The following is a 22,583-nucleotide window of genomic DNA, read 5'->3' as shown; positions in this document are numbered from 1 at the left end:
ACAAGAAAGCAACGGGCGGGGGGACAAAGGCCCTCACACAGAAAGTGGGATGCTCTCCATCTCTTCAGAGGGCTGCAGAAATGTGCTGCAGGAGGGAACCTGCATATGGTGGACCAAGAAGGAACTCAACCATAAGTTGCAGGGCAAGTTTTCCAATGGTACAGATGAAGGAGATGAGGGATTGAGGAAAACGCTTGAAAACAGGAGGTGGAACAATGGTTCCCCAAGTATATGTGAGTTGCTTTTTGGGCTTTAAGTACAGAAGACCAAGGAAATGAGGCATCAGGGAGCAATGTAAATTCATAATCAGGATGAAGTACAGCCAGCCTCTGGTGCTGTGCAGGAAAAAAAAAAGATGAAATGTTGCTCAATCTGCTTTCCAAAGAGATATTATCATCTTTATTATTATTATTTCCACTGAGTTGACACTTTATCTACCAAGCTGATATTTCAAGAAATCCTTTCTTGGTTGAAATGGATTCCTATCTTTTTCTACCAAGTTCCTAAAATAAATGCATACCCCAGAGAATGTGTATTTAGAATTCCAAGGGATTTTCTATGTAAAATCTACTCTGCCATCTTTTAAAACAAATGAGTTCAGTTGCACAAAAGACATGCATGGCAAACCATTTCAAAAAGAAATACACTTCAAGCTCCAGAGATCATATCTGAGGATTTTTCCCCCACTATTAGACGTCATTGTAAATCACAGAAAGAGTAGGGGTAAGAAAGCTTGAGCAATCATTTCACATTGTAGAAAATGTTATTTTTTTTCCTAATTCCAGTTTAATTGAAATTATTTCCCAAGATAAATATGCTTGGGAAATGCAGGTAAATGCAGGAAAATGTTTTAAGACACAGGCAGGAGGAAAAACACACTTTTTCCTCAGTAAAGCCATTGAGCAGTGTCTTTGGGTAAGTCTTCTGGAAAAAATAATGAACTCAAATTGTCAGAGGCTGATGACGCACATATGTCTTCTTTCCTACTCTTCACTGAACAAAGTCCGGGAGATGAGTGGGCTGGATCAGTCCTTGCTCTGGGTATATTTGCATTTTAAACTTTACCTCTATTAAAGGGATTTCCTTCCGAAGGAGCTATTTTATGTGCCATGGCCTAACACCTCAGCACCTGGTAAGCAACATTCTCTTCCTTTTCTGAGTAAGGCCGGCTCTGCAAAGCATGGGATAAGTGATAGAAGAGAAAAAGAAGCAAGAGAGAAAATCTGCATGTAATTAAGGACCCCCAAGTCCAAATCGCTGGTTTTGATCAACACATACCCTTTTCCTAATGCTAATTTATTTGTTCATTTATTGAAATTTAAAATTACACCCTGTGCCCTCCAGTCTCAGCAAACAAAGACATAATTTAAAATACCAAGACACAAATGTGCTATTTGTTCCTGGGTAAAAGAGCCATTATTTCAGTGACTTATTTGTTCTTTTCTTCAGGAAACTAGCGCTTTTCAAGTTATTTACCATGTTGTCAATTATTACCACCATTAATAATGATAATGATAATCATTGAGAACTAGCAATGTGCTGAGGGATAAGTGGCACACAGAGCCAGGCATGGTCCCAACTCAGTAATACAATGACGATTTTGTTTCACCCCAGATTTCACAAAGTGGGGATGGCAGAAATCAGGAAAGTCCTTACCAATTATTCTACGTCATATTTTTCCTTTCAAAGCTCCCTTGTCTGCAGTTCTTTGCATACATAGTGGCTGTGAATTCACAGCCAGTCTCTTCTGTGTGACCTGGCGGGCAGGCACCCCAACCCTTGCAGTCCTTCAAGCTGGCACTAATTGCCACATCCTCTCCCCCCAGCTGAAACAGACTGGATGTAAGTGCCATGGGTGCACTATTAATGGAATCTGTTATCAAGTCACAAGACAAGATGCCAGTCTGGCACAGTTCTCCACACTGGAAATGCATGGGGGAAACACAGACACCCTGTCTGACGATGAATAGCTAAGCTGTGAAAGAGATTGGCTGGGCACCTACTAGAAATCAGACTGTCAGAAATGGCTGTACCGTGTGAGGGAGCCTCACGTGCCCGTGTTTCTGTTGATTTGCATTTGTGCTTCCTTCAGCTTCATCATGCACAGGCAAGTGTATAAGGAGAGTAAATAATAACTGAAATTCCTGGGCAGTATCTTGCTTGGATTAATGCGCTCTGACAACATTATGAGCATAAATCTAAGTGAAATGTTGGAGGCAAAAGTGGAAATTGTACAATAGCTCTTTCCGGAGAAGTAATCTCTTTGGAATAAGTTGGTCTCACTATTTTCATGGATGCCTAGAATAAATGTGTAATTTATTTTTATCATCTTAGGACATTTGACTCAATACAAGAAAATTAAAGATAAATTCCTCCCCCAGTGCCCATATTTTTCATTCCAGGAGTTTGAAATGTAAACATGAGGAATGTGGCTACGGGAGAGAAGACCTAGTAGCCTTTCATCTTTTCCTTCCACCCCTCCTTGGCTCAGGCGACTACAGAATAGACACGGAAGGAAAAAAAGCAAGTTGTGCCAGTAGAGGGCAGCACTGGTGGGGCAGACCCTGGTTGGTGGTGTTTCTGTTATGCGGCCGCATTGGCTCTTTGTCCATTTCCGGGCCACTTGCACACCACTCACTAATCACGAAGGATCAGAAGCTACCATCACCACCACAAAAAGTAGGTTTTTTTGAAAGCCACAGGTAGAGAGTATTGAATAAGGAGGAAGGTGAGTGCTCACCTTCCTGGCCTCCATTTCTACCCAGTCAGTCCATTTCCACCAGTCAGTTCAGTTCTTCATAGCCCCTGGAGAGAGACACAGAAATGCCACACAGACACACAAATATTATGTTTGGATATAAAGCACAGGCATACATGCTAAAGACCAACTTCTGCCTTGGAAAAACACACATTATTCTCAGATCTAAATACCACTTTTGCTTTTGCATAATTATCTCCGTGGGAGTTATCTGTGTGATCAAAGTGTGAAATGCAGTCTAGGCTAATTAAGTTTGTTTTCTTTTTATTATTTAGACAAACAGAACAGTATCTCCAAAATGCATTTATCATGTTTTAAGAAAGAATTTTTCCAACATACACTTATATGTCAAAAGTGCTGTGGGTACCTGAAGGAAGGACTTAGTTGTCAATAGCTCTCAATGTTTTTTTTTCCTCTGGGAATTACAGACCTGTATCTGATTTCTTTTCACAGAGAGATTTCCCTTAAATATTTAGAAGAGAGAAAAGGTGGAAGGAATAGTGTGCTTTTTTATTCAAATGACCTGGGATTTGTGCCTTTAAACTTCCAATTACAGGGTACATATTTGCTATGAACTTACTGTAAACCTATCGTTTAAAAGCCTGTGTGGTTTATGGGGTGTCAGTTCCAACCTCTGATTAGCAAATTGCTGGCTAAGTTAAAACACTTCAGCAATAATGCTGCTTGTCCCATTCTGGAGGACTGGATCATTACAGTTTAGTCATTTAGATAAATTCTTGCACTCTATCCTTCTTCCTTCTATAGAGATCTGTAGTGCAGAAAAGGTACTCAGGGCCAAATTACACACTTATTAGAAAATGCCCCCCCAAAATGGCATTTATGAGAGTGATTTTTTGCTCTCACTGTTTGATATTACCTTGTTCCTTATTCACTTATAGGTTGTCTCCCTTCTGAAATGTAAGCTCCGTAAGCTCACAGTTCTCATATATCTGGAGCACTGCTATATCTCCAGATTATTGCTTGGAGCTCAACAAATATTTGTCGAGTGATAAATTCACTCATTCATCCATTCCTGGGATATTACAGATAACAAAAGTAAGTCCCTACCTTTGAGAGTTTCACAGATTTTTAGAGGAGACACACACACTAAACTACTACAATGCAAATTCTAGGAGCTTAAGGGAAGGGAGCAAACATTGCATATTACCTTTAAAACTAAAAGCTAGATATTATCTTTATATAGCATATATACAATATTCTATGAACATAGACATATTCTCTATATTACCTGTTCCCTCACTGATGAGTTATTCATTCAACAAATACTCACTGGGCACTTGGGCAATGCAATGATCCCCAATGGAACCATGTAAGTCTGTGAAGCTGGCAGTTCCGATGCAGAGGCAGATTAGAGTCAAAGGCAAGCTGGGGCAAAGTTGGGGCTGCTGAATAATTCAGGAGGTTTCTACAGTTAATCAACTCATTGGTTCGGGTGGACAGCTATTTGGGGGATATTTAAAATCAGGAGGGCAACATTCAACATGTTCTATAGCTTCCCAAATTTCTGCAACAAATGGAAAGGCCATGGTGTCTAAAGCTTTTTGGGGATACCCAGGAAGTCTGGAAGGCTGATTAGGAAACGAGTCATCCTACTTCCCTATGTTTTTTTCCAATGTAGGGCTTTCTTTTTTAAGATAAGAATTAGAATGTAGACCAGAGCACTCTGACGTAGAATGTCTTCAAATGTTCTTACTCCCTGGCCTAAGGACTCCAGGCCTTTAGACTACATAGATAATTACCAACATGCTGTCAAGACAAGTAATCTCTATTTATTTAGTGAAAATTTACTTTAGTACATGCTGTGGTCTGCATGTCTGTGTCCCCCCAAGATTTATATATTGAAACCTAACCTCCCCCAAGTTGTTGGTATTAAGATGTGGGGGTCTTTAGAAGGTGACTAGCTCATGAGAGCTTCACCTTCATGAATAGGATTGGTGCCCTTATAAAAGAGACCAGAAGGAACTTGTTCATTCTTTCTACCATGTGAGGACACATAGGAGGGACCATCTATGATGGTGGGTTCTTACCAGACAGTGTATCTCCCGGTACTTTGTTCTTGGACTACCCAATCTCCCAAATAGTAGCATGAGAAATAAATCTATGCTCATAAATTGGCCAATCTAAGGTATTTTGTTATTAGCAGCTCCCAAAGACTAAGACAGCACACAAATTATATTGCAGCTTTATTTGGACGCTGAAAGATGACTCAATACATAGTTAAAATAATTGTCTTGTTGACATGATTGCAAGAGGGACTTTACCTAACAATTGCAATCAGTGTAACCTGGCTTATTGTACCCTCAATGAATCCCCAACAATAAAAAAATAAAATAAAATAAAAAAATAATAATTGTCTTGTAGTTTAGTAGCTAATAACAGTAAGAATAGCTTATATTTCCAGGGTTGATAATGGGCCAGGGCTCCATTCTAGACATTGTCCGTTGATCAGCATACTATTTACAATCACCCTTTGAAGTGGCTGCTGTAACTATCCCATATTATGGTTAAGGAAATAGGCCCAGAGAAGTTGAGTCATTTACCCCCACATCAGATGACTTATAAATGGCTGGGTGAGACAGAACGCAGACGGGCTGGCTCCAGAGCTAGTGAACCTAATCACAGATAGATGCTACTATTTTTTGAATGCCAGCTATGTACCAGGGCTTTACATTTATTTTTGTCTCTGTAAGTCTATTTCTTATAGCAACACTGTTAGGCAGGTATCATTTTCTATATTTTGCAGTCAAGGACACTTATGGATGGTCCAATAAGTCGTGAAATCAGAATGTGAATCCTGTTCTGTCTCAAAGGCCTCTGCTTCATCCAACATCCAGAGCTTCCTCTATGATCTTCCTTTCCACTGGTCTTGCTACCTGATTATTGCTTTATTTCAAAAAAAGCCACAATGAAATAAAAAGGAAAAAAATATAGCAACCAGTGCTAACCCTAACCCTAACCCTAACACTAACCCAATTGAGTATTCATCAGGAAATCCTACATGCCTTCCTGGGAAACATAATCAGGGAAGTGTTCACATGCCACTGAGTATCTTTCCAACAGTGTCCATTCACATGCCCTTGTTCTTTCATCACAATATCTCTGAGCTACAAAAGGTGGATGTTATCTCCCCTTATCACTAAGATGGGTAAACTTGACAACAGAAAAGATGAGTATTGTGCCGGTCCTGCTCCACTTTCATTGACTTGCCTTTATTTCTACTTTGTGTAAACATCTGAAGAAAAGTTTGATAGGCGGGAGAATCAGAGCAATGAAGAAGAATCTGGCACTCATCTCAGAGATACCATATGCATTTCTGCACTCGCTCCTTACCTGCTAAAAAGATATCTGGAAAGAGAACAGAGATTCCAGTGAAATACAAAGAACTGAACACGTGTATTTGCCACTACTTCTTCTTGAAATTATTTAAAAGTGATAGAAAATGCATAAAATGGAGCTTATTACCCACGATAACTAAGCTATTGGGAGAGAAGATCAGTCTAGGGTCCTCAGTGTCCAACTAACAGGAGCTATAAAAAGAGAACAGACAGGATAGAGTTACTTGGAATGCTCAGCTCAGGACATAGAAAAAAGATCCACACAAAGAGACATTGTTATGAAATTTCAGAATTCTAGGAATAAAGAGAAGATCCTAAAAACATCCAGAGAGAGAGAAAGAAAAAAAAGACACCCAGGTGACATAAAAGGAATGGGTAACAGGATGGCATAGCACTTGGAATAAAGGCTTTAAAAGTCTATGAAAATGTATATATTTGTAAAGTCAAGGGAAATTATTTCCAATCTAGAATTCCAAACTCATCCCAACTATCAATTAGGTATGAGTCTAGAATAAGTTGTTTTCAGATATACATTTCAAAAATTGTTACCACCAATGTGTCCTTTCTTAGGAAAATACTAGAGAGTAGACTTTAACCAAAACAAGAGAATAAACCATAAAATAAGATGTAAGAAGGGAACAAGGAAATAGGAGACTTAACACGTGCAAGGAGGGAAGGGAAGACCCAGAGTGATGATGATAGGACTGTGCAGAAAGACATCAGCACCAGTTGTGTAACCATTCCAGATCGGAACTGTAGGAAAAATGGTTCCAAAGGTATGTCTCCAAAACAAAGATAAAATTGATAGAAAAAATTTGTTTGACTATACTGAGAAGCAATTGACACTTAAGTGAAAAGTGCAGTGATAAATTAAAGACATGTAAAACTAAGCAAATAAAATAAAAAATATACAGTGATTTTTTAATTTAAAGAATATACAGTTATAATACATTAATACTATATAACTTAGCTTTGAATAATATTAACATGGTCATAAAAATATGAGACTATGACATAATTTTATTAGAAGAAAGGGTGGAGTGAAGTGGGAGTGATTTGGGCATAGAAAGAGAGAAATTCTATCAGTTTAACCTATTTCTTCATACCCTCAACAAATCCCAAACAATGAAAAATAAACAAAATAAAAGAAAGAAATCCTCATTTCATCTCATTTAAAACAAGGAATTAATGAGTTAGCGGCATAATGTTGATGTTGTCTGAATATGAAAATATATCCTAGGAATAACAGTTAAGAGAGTTGAAAATAGTTGCCTCTAGGGCAGCGGTTCTCAACCTGTGGGTTGCAACCCACTGGAACTGTATTAAAGAGCCCCGGCATTAGGAAGTTTGAGAATCACTGCTCTGGGGAGTGAAAATCAGAGTGAGAAGAAGATGGCTCAGGTGTTCTTCATAGAACTATAGCTAGCATTCTTCCCTTTGTTATTGCTAATAAAATCCCAATTTTACTGAGAACACCAGTGTGCCCAGATAAAAGGCCAGGCTTCTCAGTCACTCTGGCAGCTAGATGTGACAATGTGACTTCATTATGGCCAATGAGATGTAAGCAGAAGTTATTGGATAGCTATGGTTCTTTGTCCTTCTCCCTTTTTTTCCCTCCTGTTGCATAGAACGCAAACATCAAGACTATAGCTTTTATTGTGACTAGGGACAGATAAGTGGGAAGATAAGATAAGGTGGAAGGAGCCTAAGGTGACAGCAACTTCAGGAATTGCCAAACAAGCCCTGCAATGACTAGCATTAAACAACTTTCAGTATGGAAGATTAAACCTTAAACATGTATTTAAGGCACTGTTATTGGGGGTGTCTGTTAAATGCAGCTGAAATTAATTCTAATGAATACATACACCTGTAGGATCTACTTAGCTTATTAAACCATCCACATATAAAGATGTGGATGTATGATGTGGATAAAAATTAAATTGTAAAAATGGAAGGCCCACAATTGCCTAGTACCTACTTTGGAAAACTTCCTTAGGACCGTGAATATCCACCTGAGGAATTATGGTCCTTTCTTCAAAGACGTCATTGGCAAAGTATATTAGATGAAAGATTAATTGCAGGGGACTCATGGCAGATGAGACATTGAAGAAAGAAAGATCAGTAAGTTTGAATATTAGCGATAGAATCTATACAAATAAAAATACATAAAGATTTCAAACAGTAAAAGAAATCTCAGTAATCTGTGGGATAACTTTAAGAAACCTAATATATTTGAAATTTGAGTCCCTGAATGGTGTGGGGAGAGGGAGCAGGTGGCTAGAATAAAAAAATTTGAAGAAATAATAGCTGAAAATGTTCCATTTTTGGTGAAACCTATAAATCCACAGATCTAGGAAGCTAAGCCTATCTTAAGTACAAAACATATCAAATAAAATCACTTAAAGCCAGTAAGAAAGAGACAATCTTACAGGCAGCCAGAGAAAAGGGACACATTATGTACAGAAGAACAATGATAAGGATTACAACAGATTTCTTGTCAGAAATAATGGAAGTGAGAAGACATTGGAGCAACATCTTTAAGGTAAAGAAACAACAACAAAAAAGACCCAATTGTCAACCTAGCACTCTACACACCACAAAAAAATTTATTTCATAAGGCAAAATAAAGACTTTTTATATATGCAAATGCTACTATAAGTCATCATCAGCAGACCTGCACTAGAAGAGATGTTAAAGTCCTTTAGGCAAAAAGAAAATGATAACAGATGGAACTATGTATCTATGCGAAGGAACAAGGAGGGTGGGAACTGGCAGCTACATGGGTAAATATACAAAAACATATTTTATACTTAAAATTAAAAACAAAGCAAGAATGTACATGACCACCATTTCTGCTTAACCTTCTCTACGAGGTTCTAGTCAATGCAATAAGGCAAGACAAATATGCTTTGAAATTAAAAACAATAAGTAAAACTCACTTTATTTGTAGACATGATTATCCATGCAGAAAATCTGATGAAATCTACCAAAAAGTTAACGGACCAAGTCAGTGGTTTTAACAAATTTGCAGAATGCATATCAATTTTAAAAATTAATTATATTTCTACATTTTATTAACATAATATTGTATCAGTGTAAAAGCAGAAATACAAATGGATGGAACAAAATGGAGAATCCAGAAATTGATCCATGTATACGTGAACAAATAGAAATTAAAATTTAAAAACAATTCCATTTGCAGTAACACTAAAAATACTTGAGGTTAATCTGACAAAATTATGCAAGACATCTACACTGAAAATTATAAAACACTGCTGAAATAAATTGAAGAATAAAAAGAACCAATTAAATTAAATGACACTGAAATTGTTAACATGTCAGTTCTCCTCAAATCAATCTATAGATTCAATGCAATCTCAATCAAAGTCCAACAACTTCTTTTGGTAGAAATTGACAAGCTCATTCTAAAATTCATACGGAGATGCAAAGGACCTAAAATAGCCAAACAACTTTGAAAATAAAGAACAAAGTTAGAAGAACTAACACTAATAATTAACACAATAATAGTGTTAACAACTAATAATTAACACAATACTATATTGATATAGACATACAAATCAATGGAATAAAACGGAGAGTCCAGAAATTGATCTGTGTCTATATGACAACTGATTATTTTTTTATAATGGTGCAAAGGCAGTTCAGTGAAGACAGCATAATCTTTTTTTTTCTTTAATGGTGCTGGGACAGCAGAATATTTATTTTTTTCCCCTCTGAACTTTGATCCATACCTTACACCATACACAAAAATTAACTCATATGTATCATAGACCAAAATATAGAAAATAAAGCTATAAAATGTCTAAAGGAAAACAGATGAAAAAAATCTTTGTGACTGATTTCCAGATCCATAATTTTGGAGTTCCTGTCCCCTGCAGGGTGATACTTGGCTTTTATCCCATCACCCTAAAATGGGAGAATGGGGTGTGGGGAACCCAGGAAGTTATAATAACTCTGCTTCTGATGCAGAAACCTCATTTTTGCTCTCAGGACAAAATAAATAACTATATATACTAAAAAAAAATTATCAACACCACTTATCTTCTGATGACTCCCAAATTTATATTTGTAATCCAGACTTGTTGATTTTCAGACTGCATACATCCACTTAAATGTCTCATTGACACTTCAAACTCAATGTGTCCAAAATTGCACCAGCATCCTCTCTCACACACCTGCTTACTTTTCTATGGGGGCATCATCTCTGCTAAGTCACCCATGTGAAAAACCTTGTGATCACCAAACACATGTGACAGGCGAGTAATCAGATATAATTTCAATGTTTATAGCTAGAATGAATGAAAGAGTGGGTTTGACATTAACAGAATAAAAAAGTCCAGGGAAGGCATATTACATTCAGGAGGGAAGATGCTGAGATGTGGACGCATCAATTTCGAGGTGCTGGCAGGGCATCCGGGTGGAGATCTCTAGCAGTCAGTTGGAAATGGCACTGTACGTGACAGATCACTGATCTTGGCTACAGAAATGAAAGCTCAAGAGCTTTTCTGAAAAGTTTAAACTGCGGTTTGACAGGAATCATACTGTTGCTCAGAGTGAAAACACTCAGAAACACTCGGCTGTGGAGGACAGACCATGGGGAGGAAGAGCAAGAGGCACCTTGAGAAGGAGGAGCGTGTGTGGAGCTGCTTTCCTGGCCAGTTAAGGGACAGCATAGCAGCATAAGCCAGATTCTCCTGGGAGATCCTCTACTGGGGCTTCTCAGATATATGCCCTCTTCTTTACTACCTGACAAAATCTCTTCCTACTGTTTTCTGTTCCCTCTCTTGCTCCCATTTCCCCCCCATAGCTTTGGAGTGCCTGCATGGAGGAAGGCAGTATGTAGGACAAGGGCCTGACAACAGGCTTTTCACTCTACTGCCTTAGGAAGGCAGATAGCAAAGAGCAGGCTAGCAGGACAAATCTTCAGGCTCTGGCTGCCCTTTTTGATTTGTTCATTAATGCTGTGGAGTCGACAGCCAGGCTGAGAGAGGCTGGGGGCTGTGTAACCCGCATGTCTGGAATTTATTCCTTTGGCTCTGTAAGATGTGACACTGCATAATAGCCCTGAAGAAGTAATTTTGATTCTGTGTCTACCTTGGCAAACGTTCTGGAAAGACATATGGACAGAATCTCCTGGACATTTGTACAAGAGCCTTCCTTTCAGGCTTGTCCTTGCAGCCCTGCCCTCACATCCAGGCCTGTGGCTCTCACTGTAGCTTTGTCCTGTTTTTACTTAGCAGATAAAAAGGCTAAATGGTGTTCAATTGAAAGAATAACATTTTTTTCCTTTTATTAAGTCATATACACATAGATCATGAATACATTTATGCATATGTGGGGTACAATAATGTCAGGGTAAGTCATCTTTAAGACACATATCAATTTCTCACCTCTCAGACAATGCAGAGAATCAGGGGTCTGGATCCTAACTCAGTCAGGATTAGAGAAAAAGACCTCTGGAGAGAGCTTGATACACACAGTGATAACGCAAGTTTTCACCATGCTGGGATCCAGCATCTTCCTCTACAAATTGACAGACAGATGACATTAAAAAAAAAAAATCTTCCTAGGAACAATGACTTGCTTATATATTATCCTGTAACAAGCTGCTGCACATCTGTGATCCCAAATTTCAAGTATATTTGAAGAATTATTATTCATTTTTCATTATAACAGATTTCAATCTATACACATTTTTGTTTTAAAATACTTAACACAATAAATCCAGCTAAGTTTCCTCCAAGTCTCTGTGTTTCAGGTGAGAAGTAATCATTTGTGAAATTTCAGCTTCATCTCAGAGGAGCATCGATTGTGGCCCACAGCTGGCTAGGAATGCTTATCTGTGGTGGCAGATATCATGAAAATTATGCACGGACCTTTTTTTATTTTTGCTCATCAGTTTTCGTTAGTGTTTGTATATTTAATGTAAAGCCCAGGACAATTCCTAGATAAGCATTCGTGGCTAGCGGCAAGCCATAGTTGGATGCCTCTAGAAAACCTTTATTTTACCCTGATCCTTGTTTCTTCCCCTGAAGAGTATAATAAGGTTGACAGAAAAAAAAAAACTCATAAAATACCAAAGCCCAGGTTCTAGTCCATGGAAATCGACTGTGCTGTGCCCCCAAAGTTGTCCTTTAAAACTAGCTTCCTGGGGCGGCGCCTGTGGCTCAAGGAGTAGGGCTTCTGCCCCATATACTAGGGGTGGCAGGTTCAAGCCCGGCCCGGCCAAAAACTGAAAAAACAAACAAAACAAAAAAAAACTAGCTTCCTGAAGAATGCCAGGGAAGAGGTCTTTCCAGAGCCAATCTTTACTCATTTGCCAGTGTTTTATAAATTCTCTTGGAGAAAATTCTTAGGAGTGATACTTCTGGGAAAAGAAAAAAGAGATTGAAACGGTGGAGATGGAGGTTCCCTGAGGTATGAGGTTTTCTTTGCTTAGACCTCAAGTGGTTTCCCCCTAAGTAAGACCTTAGAATCACCTTGCAGTTGGAATGCTAAAAAATTGCTTTGTCTGATGGTCAGCCTTAAAGGGACAAGTTGTTTTTGTTTTGTTTCGTTTTTATGTCAGTGATCACTGCATTATCAAGATCTAAGGAAATTATTGTTCTAGTCTACAAACCTTTGCTGAAAAGCTGAGCCATCAAGCAGTTTTCTGCATTTTTGCACATGTTTGCTTATAGACTAAGTCTGGCTTATGATTCTAGTTATAGACTCAGAGAATTGCAGGACCAGAAAATGCTCAAGAGGTCATCTGTTCTGGCCTCCAGGGCCTCAAAGCTAGTGGCCAGTAAGTTGTGGGTCACCAGAGTGATGAGTGAGCTATTAGTAACTTAGATGCTATTTGGGGCATGTACCTAATCCCCCTGCGCATGTCTTAGACAGGATGAAAGGATATGTGTTCAGCACCTCAACAGCTTTCTTCATGTGGCTGGGACAAAGATACATGCAGATTTCTAGTTTTACCCAATTGGGACATTTTTTTTTTTTTTGCTTGTTTGTTTAGTTCTGGTACAAACAATCAAATAAACCAAAAAAGAATTCTGACAGGTCTTAATGGGGTTAGATATTCCCTTTCTCCAGTGTCCAGTAGTCACGGCTGATGGGGGTGGGGGAGGCACAGCTTGGCATTCAGCCTGTGCAGTTATCCAGGGGCCTGTGCTTTGGAGGGTCCCAGGTTTTGCTTAATGTTCTGCTGTAGCCATCCAGAAATTCTTTATAATTTTTGAACACATGTATTTTTTCAATTTGCACTGAACTCCACAATAAGTAACAAGCACTGGCATGGAATACTACTTCAATATAGCAATCCCTATTGTAGCCACACCACCGGATGTGGGTGTGTGAGTACAAGAAACCAGCTCCCAGAAGCAGTGGCTAGATGGTGGCCAGTACAGCCAGCATATTTCTAAGTACTGAAACATGAAAGGCGTGGCTCTTGTCCCCCCACCCCCAGAAAAATCTCACAGTATAGTAGGACAGATTTTCTTTTTGGAATATTGTTTCTCTACTCCCCAGAGGTCCAAATGAATATATTCATCTTGAGTATTAATGGGAACATCCAATTGTTGTAGGAAAGTACTAAAAAAGAAAAAATATATAAGGAGAATGTCCATCTTTGCTTTAAACCTCATAAAGACTAGTTTTATACAGTGAAAGCTAGTCTATGATTACAGATGGAATTCAGGGTCTCTGATACAACAAGAGTGACACCATTCTAGCACTTACTATTACAAACTGTTTCAAATATTTCTACCAAGGCAAAATAAAAATAGGACAATGAAAGCCTTACAACAATGCCGGTAGCCTTGTAAGGACTTAACACATAGGTGGAATATAAATAGGAGAAGGAAGCTGAGTGAAAAAGAAACAGAAGAAATAGCAGGGAAAGAAGGAGGAGAGTTGACCATGCTAAGCTTGTCAAGGTACAGACAGGTTGTCCAGGAAGATAGTAAGTAGAAATTACAAAATAAAGGGTAAGCCACATTTAGAGCAATAAATTTTATGAAATGTTAATTGGGTTTACGCTCAGAATTCCCCTTTTCATTATTATGTTTAATACCAAACACTAAAAAATTAATCAGAAAATTCCATCTGGCCAACAATTTCAAGTTATGAAATTTCTTTTGCTTCAGAAGATTAAAAGCAATCCTCTGAGCGAATTGAGTATTCCAAAACAGCCCCAAACAGCCCTGAACAAAGTCTCCAGAGTATCATTTTCTTTTATATTGAATCATCTTTGAGTCACTTGCAATCTATAAATAAATTTGAATTATACAGAAATTCCTGTACAAAAAGTAGCACCATGCTGGAAGTCAACACACAGGACTATTTTTAAAAGTGTTTTGATTTTTAAAAATTAATTATAGTCCCCGGATAACACAGGAGTTATAACTTAGCTCACTACAAGTTTTATGTTGCTTAACAACTCTTTAAAACAATTCTTCTACATCTGTGCCTTATTTTAAGTACAAGTACAATCTTTAATATTAACGGAAGATTTTTGTGGATTATAGCTACCCTGTTCTATGGTGGGGGAAATGGAATCAGCAATACACATATTCTGAAAGCAATAATCAAGTTGTTTATCTTAAAATTATATATAGATTTGTTGCTTCTATTTTTGGATTTTTTGGGTTTCCCTAGGTGAAATTTAAGAAGTTATCTCACACCAAAAAGAATCTTTGAAACAAAAATCCTCCCCTTAAAAGCATATAAAAGAGAAAAGCAAGGAAAATTGGGGGGCAATGTTTTCTTGACAGAAAGGCATGAGCATGGTAAATCTACAAAACAGTAACATTAGGAATAACGAAAACTTTGTATCTAAACATATTTGTCCAATTTAATTTGTTAGTTGATTTTATATCAAGGGATAACAGAGAAGAATTCTTGACACAGATCAGATTTACAGAAAATCACATTCTGAGAAGCATTATAGTCTTTGCCTTATTTCAAAAGGCATAGATAGGATGAGATAGAAGTTGTAGCATTTGAAAACTTTAGGTCTCAGAAAGTAAATGTTAATTGCTCTTTCAGGAGTATATGGTCTTAAAGTACAAGAAGAGAGGAAGTGAGTCAAAGAAGAAATTTATATCTACCTCTGTCTTTTTTTTTTTTTTTTTAAGCAGGCCTGAGCTGGGTTCGAACCCACCAACCCTGGGGCATGTGGCTGGTGCCCTGACCACTGAGCTACTGGTGCCCCCTCCACCTCTGTCTTAACTGGCAAGGATTAAATGGCCAGGTCCTATCAGGTTTTTGCTCCATAAAAGAAAATTTGGGGGTGATTTTCTCCTAAGAATTCCTTTGGAGAGGAGCAGACCTTAGCTATAGTAACCAGAGACAGAACAAGACCTCAGATACATGACTCTTAAAATAGAAACTAATTGCTTTTCCATAATTTGTCCTGTCTTGCCACGTTATATTTCAGGCAGAGTGAAAATTACCACTTCCAAGCTTGCTGTTTCTTGACAATTGAAAATAAATAACAACATTTTTTGAAAGAAGAAAGATTAAACACAACATTTGATTCAATGTTGCCGTAGAAATCTGATCCAAAACACATACTCAATTTTATTTTTCAACTTCCTGGATGATTTCTGTTAACTTAACAGTAAAAAGTACAGTTCCTTTGATCCACTGCACAAAAGAACCAACAGAAAGGGATATTATCACTTTGAAATAAGTGATACCTTACATCTCTCTTAGGTAAAGAGAACACAAGGGCTTAAGGGTAAGCCTGTTAGAAGTTTCTAGAAAGAGATAATAAACAATGTAAGTAAATAGCAAAATACTCTTTGTCTTCCTTGTGGAAGTCAGCTACTGTTCTATTAACCAGAATTGCTGTAAGAGGGCTAGTTACACAGCAGATAACGTCTTCTAGTCATGGATTCCAATAGAAAGGCCTCAGTCATCTAAACTGGTGACTGGCCTAGAGAATGAAGCAAGACAAATACTTTCTTTCCTCAACTCAAGATTCTTCATCTTGACATTTACTAAACTCTGAGAGATTGGGAAATGTCAAACTGACCCTCATAAACCATGAGAACATTTCATGAGAATGTGCGAGTTCCAATGTGGTAAGTAGAAGGTAATATATTTATTTAATAAATCTATATAAAATATTAAAATCATGAGCCCTGAATCCCTGCAAAATGTTTCCCAAAGGCACCATACTAATCAATGTCCAATGGCAGCCAAAATAAAGATAACAGCTTTAGAGAATGAACACAAGTAGAGTATTTGGATAGATGGGCTCTTGTTTGCTAGAATGGCATTTTATATATTCTTATTTTCTTTTGCCTTTTGAAAAACACAATATCCAGTTCCACTTGTTTTCATTTTTACTATATGTGAAGAGGTGAAAATGTCTCCTAGTAGCTAAGCTGATCTAAGTGTAGAATCCACATAAACTTGAAATTGCTGTTGAGTCAAGTCATCAAATCTTAGAATCTAGGATCAGACTCTAAGAAGATGTGAATAATGTCCCTCCCTAATTAGTATTTATGAATCCCTGGGAAATTTTTCCCAGAGCTCTCTCTCTCTCCCACCCCCCGCCCTCTTTTTTCTCCCTCTTTTTGCTTTTATCTCAGTGGTTGTTTCATTTGATTGCTCTTGATTTTAATTCACGCTGGCACCTCTTCATGGGGCACTAAATTTCCTTCTCAACGGCCACACATTAAACAGGAGTGATCCCTGAAGGCTCTGCCACTAAGATTTCAGCCTTGATTGCTTTGTACAGCCCATTCATTCTTGGTTCAAGGACAGCGTAGATACAGAGATACCAGTTCACACAGATAAGGACACTGATTACCCAGCAGGATGTGTAAGATAAGCCTTTCTGTTCTCTTCTGTGCCACCCTGGTGGACTCTGATACATCTTTCCTTCAATTATCAAGTAAGAGCTCATTCACTGAGAGAAAGGCCTCTTGAAAGACCATGTGTCTTAGTGGTATAGTTCTTTAGAACCATACATTTCTCTTCAACATCTTCAGTCTTAAGATCAGGAGAACCAACTAACATACAAAAACATAATCTGGTTTACAAACTTGATTATTATTTGTTCATTATCCTGAATTAAGAAATTGCTTAGGGAGAAGAACGAGAGAGAGAGAGAGAATATGAGCTCTCTAACTTTGAAGGCCAAATACGCAATTCCAAAACACAAAAGAAAGACCTTCTTCTTAGTGCAGGGAACTGACTACGTGCAAAGCAGAGTTTCCAGGAACACAGTTTAACATGTTCTACCACTCGTTCCTTACAACCCAGGAGTATCTTCTTTCAAGTAAGTGGTGAATCAAAGAGACATGCGGAGGTAGAACTGCTTTCTTATACACAGTTCCTATTGGATCCCAGGGATGAGCCAGATTTCTAGAACAGAAAATGCCTAGGGAAACAACAAACCCTCTCAGAGACCATATAGAAGCAGAAATAGCATGGAGAGGTTACAGTTTATGGGCCAGGCCTAATAGCAGCAGTGTGCTGGCTTCCTGGTCCCCACACAGCACTTCATCTCTACAAAGACATTGAACAGGGTGTTCTATTTCCTTGCATTGGAAAGCAAAAAAGAGTTATGGATTTGTTTAGCTCAAAGCAATCTACTAGAGAAAGCAATTGTTCCCTCCACATCCCTATTTTATCAGAATCAAGACTTTAATGGTAAAATAAAAGGAAATGAATCCTGTTCTCCCAATTGCTCAGCATGCATGAATTCCCAGTCTTTCTTTTTCCCCTAATGATACCTAACTGGATCTTAAAATGTGTTTTTTTTTCTAAGAAGGAACTTATGTTTTCAGAATGCTTTTTCAAAAGTAGGACCTCCTCTAATTCCAGTGTTCTTCCCATGTGATAATGATGCTGTCAATTTTTGTCATATGTACATTAATTTAACTGGGTTTTTTGTTATTATTTTGTTTTTAGAGAATTTATACTGACCTAGCCACCTTCCCTCTCTACCTATGTATCATAAAATTTCAAGATAGCAGGCTGAGTTCTGCGGCCACAGAACAGACAGAAATGCACAGCCAACAAAGAGATCAAACTCATAACAATGCTACAAAATACTAAAATAACTATCTACATCCACCTCTGTTAGACTACAAGGGGCATTTTACTAGACTGTTATATGTTTTTAAAGCATCAGTTTTGTTTCCACAGGACAAAATTAATCAATCGGAGAATAGGTTAGTTGACACAGTTTTAGGATTCAAAAATATATATAGATAAATTTTGAGATATAGTACCCTGATAGTGGAAACGATATCCTTTTAATTTTACTGAAATTTCAATCTTTCTTTCTTTCTTTCTTTCTTTCTTTCTTTCTTTCTTTCTTTCTTTCTTTCTTTCTTTCTTTCTTTCTTTCTTTCTTTCTTTCTTCTTTCTTTCTTTCTTTCTTTCGACAGAGTCTCACTTTGTTGCTCTTGGTAAAGTGCTGTGGTGTCACAGCAACCTCAAACTCTTGGGCTCAAGGGATCCTCTTGCCTCAGTCTCCCAAGTAGCTGGGACTATAGGCATCTGCCACAATTCCCAGCTATTTTTAGAGATGGGGTCTTGCTCTTGCTCAGGCTGGTCTCAAACTCCTGACCTCAAGCAATCCACCCTCCTCTGCCAGATTATAGGCATGAGCCACCACACCTGGCCAGTATTTCTATTAAAACTGTTTACTTCATTTAAAAAAATGGAAACTTACAACCATTTGTATTATGTCCTCATATTGTGCCCATGTTATATATCCTAGAACACCATGTTTTCATATTATTTCTCCCATTACAAACTGGTGAAGGTAATGATTACAATTAAACACAACTTAGATTTGAGAGAACAAAATTATGTGTGTTCAGAAATCATTGTGTTTTTATAGCTATATAGACTCATTGCCTGCTATTCAAGAGGAAGCAATACACCAAGACAGCATGGATGACAGCAGAGAAAGAGTTTAATATTCTATGCACCATGCAAGGAGATGGGACCAATTTCTCAAATCCATCTCCCCAATTATTTGGGGGCCAAGGTTTTAAAAGGTAGCTCAGTGGGCAAAGAACTGGGGAATTGGGTCTGCCGATTGGCTGCGGATGTATTCATAGAACTGGGAAGTAGAAATTGCCTTCTCGCACTGAGTCAGTTCCCAGGTCACAAGACCAGTTGGGTTGTTTCCTGGATACAAGCCACTGGTCTGATAGGGTCAGCTGGTCCACCAGAATGCAGTTTGGAATATATCCTAAAGATGAGCCTTAGGTTTTAGAAGGGTGGACATTATGTGTATGCATGGAAGCAATGAAGAAAGCTAAGAATCTTGGTGACCATCAGCTATGTGACTCTTGAATAGTAAGAAATTATAGGAAAGCAAGCTAGAGAACAATCATCATTATTATTTTAACTATACCTACATCCAGGCCCCTACCACAGTCTCCACTTTATGGCCTGTTATTAATAAAGGGTGGTTTCAGACACCTGGGAGTTTTGAATCAAATACAGAGGTGAGTTACTTCATTCCAACTCTGACATTCAAAGGCCCACTGAAGAATGCTAAACAAAACCAAGCATTATTTTAGACATTCTTTTTAATTATTGCCATTTATAAGTAACAACTCAAAATTCTCCTTCTGCTTGCACATCTTTTAAACAACTTGTTCTAAATCTATTTGTACTGTGTCAGTTACGTGGACAAAATAATAGCTGAGAGTCTCTCCCTATGAAAATGTTGTTTTTGCTAGAAACTCTGACCTGCTACCTCTGAGCTTCTTGAAAATGAAAATCTCTGTGTCTTCCAGATGACAGCCACCTTGTCGGTAGAACCAAAATAGCTTTCTCAGGTAGAAAGCTGTCTGTCAGTAAGAGCTCCGACAGATATCAGATTTGGCATGAAAGAAGAAGGCAAGAAATGGTCTCACAGAAGGAGGTTTGGTGGCAGCACCTGACTAGCTAAGGAGCAGGGCAGGAGGAGTGCTTGGAAACTAAGGCCCTCCTAGACAATAGACCAAGCACAAGGAAACCAACAGGAATTTCTAGAAATGACAGATAGTCTTGGGGGAGAGGGGAGGCAGAGGGATGGTTGAAAAGTCCCTATTTCCACTATTAGCTCTTGTGGGATTCTGAAAGGGCAATGATTCAATACAAGATACACCAGACTAGAAAAGCTTTTATTTGTGGAAGGAAGCAAATATACTTACATGCATAGGATTTTTATCTCCCTCTAGTGGTGGGGTGAGGGCCTTCCATGTGATAGCCTGTTGTGCTGCATACAGGCAGTCCCTGAGTTGCAAACATCCTCCTTACACACAACTTGCACCTATGAACGGAGACTATTACTATAAGTCCCTGAGTTACAAACATCCCACTGTTATACAACTCACACTTACGAGTGAAGGCTATTACAGGTAATAGATAGTTGTACATTTTCCAACTTACATATAAATACGACTTAACAAAACTACAGAACCTATCTCATTCCTAACCTGGGGACTGTCTATATTATATTTTCTAAACAAAGACGAGTTTCCATTATAGTACAATTTGCCCATAAAATTAGGATTTTCATTAGGTGTGCAGCTCTCCCTTAGGGTGGTTTTCAAAACATTCCCAACTTCATGTAAGAGAGTGAAGTGTCTCTTTGGCTAGAAACATAGGATTCACTTTTCCTTTTTACTCCTAACAAAGGTGAAAGCATGCTGTGCTCAGAGGCAACTCTCCTGACCTCTAGGCTGAGCCAGAAAAACCTGAGGAACTAAATGAGAAAGAGAAAGGAAGCTTATCTAGAGTGAAGGTAGAAAATATGAAAACTCAGAGGAGAAACACCAGTAAAGGATCTAAAGAGTGATCTGAACCTGATATAAAAGGCAATAATTAGAGATAAATTTTGAAGCAAGTCACCCCCTCTATCTTCCCTTGCTGTCATTTCTGTCATTTTCATCCTTGGTTGCATAAAAATATACTTCTGATGTAGTGATTTGGATCAGAGATAGGGATGAAAAAGTAGAGAAGATAGACATAGTAAATGATGATCTTATTTATTTATTTATTTATTTATTTATTTGAGACAAGAGTCTCAAGCTATTGCCCTGGATAGAGTACCTTGGCATCATAGCTTACAGCAACCTCAAACTCTTTGGCTCAAGCAATTCTCTTGCTTAATTTTTCTATTTTTAGTAGAGACAGGGTCTTGCTTTTGCTCAGGCCGGTCTCGAACTCATGAGCTCAAGCAATCCACCCACCTTGCCTCCCAGAGTGTTAGGATTATAGGCGTGAGCCACTGGACCCAGTCATGATGACCAGGATTAAATTGCATTATATCATAACTGTACAAGAGTATTAATGGAAATAGATCAAAGATTACAGCCATCTAATCAATAGGTTATTGATCAATAGCTGAAAACATATCAGCATGAAGTATACAGAGTATGCAACTTTTCTTTCACTCTATACTCAGGAGTTAGGCATCAGTGATGCCCACTTGATGTCTTCTATTGCATGTCTCCAAGGCAACCAAATTCATATGCCTTCCCCGCAAAACTGTTCCTTTTTCTTTTCTGGAAAAGAAAACTTTTCCAGTTTTCTCGTCTCAGTGAATAACTTCACCATCTAGCTGTGCAAACTAGAAATCTAGGAGTTACTAGACACCAGCCCCCAGTCTCCCACCATCATATTCAATCAATCCCTGGGTCCCTCAATCTTACCTCCTAAATCTAACTGAAATAGATCAATTTCTCTTTCCTCCACCACCACCCTGACTCATCATCTCTCTCCTAATAGATTACCACTCCACAGGGCATCCACTCCATCCTTTGTCAAATGCATTCTCCACACTGGACTACTTCATTCAACAAATATTTTTGAGAGACCTACTTTGTATTCTGGAAATACTGTAGTGACTAAATCATACAAGGAGCTTGTGGAGACAGAAGATAAGCATCAGATAGTCATAAGCACTATGTGAAGAGTTAAGGTAAACTGATAAAATAGAGAATGGCCGAATGCCTATTCTAGACTTCGTGTTCAAATACAAGCAATCGGCAGGAGTTTTAACAAAGTGTATGAATTCTGCCATTGGAAAATAAAAGAAGTCCGCTGGGATGATGGTATCTGCTATGGAGGCTTCCTGGCATGTAATGAGATTGTTTCAGATACTGGCCAAGAATAAAAGGACACTAAGTAAAAATGCATATGAACAGTCAATCTACATCTGTTTGTCTCCAAGTATCTCTGCTTCAATACAGTATTTACTACCCACATGCAAGTATCTTGTTTTGTTGACTTTTTTGTATGTCTCCTTTCTAGCTCCATGGGCCTAACTGCCTTGGTCTCTGCAGAATCTCCAGTATCTAAGAACTCTGCCTGGGATACAGTAGGCAGCAACTAAGTATGTGCTGCATTTTGCACAAATTGCTGTGAACAATAGAAGAGCCGACAGAGAAAATAACCGAGTGGGTTTGGGGGTTCAGAAGTCTTCGTGAAGATGT

The sequence above is a fragment of the Nycticebus coucang genome, chromosome 1 (assembly GCF_027406575.1).
Source record: "Nycticebus coucang isolate mNycCou1 chromosome 1, mNycCou1.pri, whole genome shotgun sequence".
NCBI lineage: Eukaryota > Metazoa > Chordata > Mammalia > Primates > Lorisidae > Nycticebus > Nycticebus coucang.
This window is presented reverse-complemented; position numbering follows the sequence as displayed.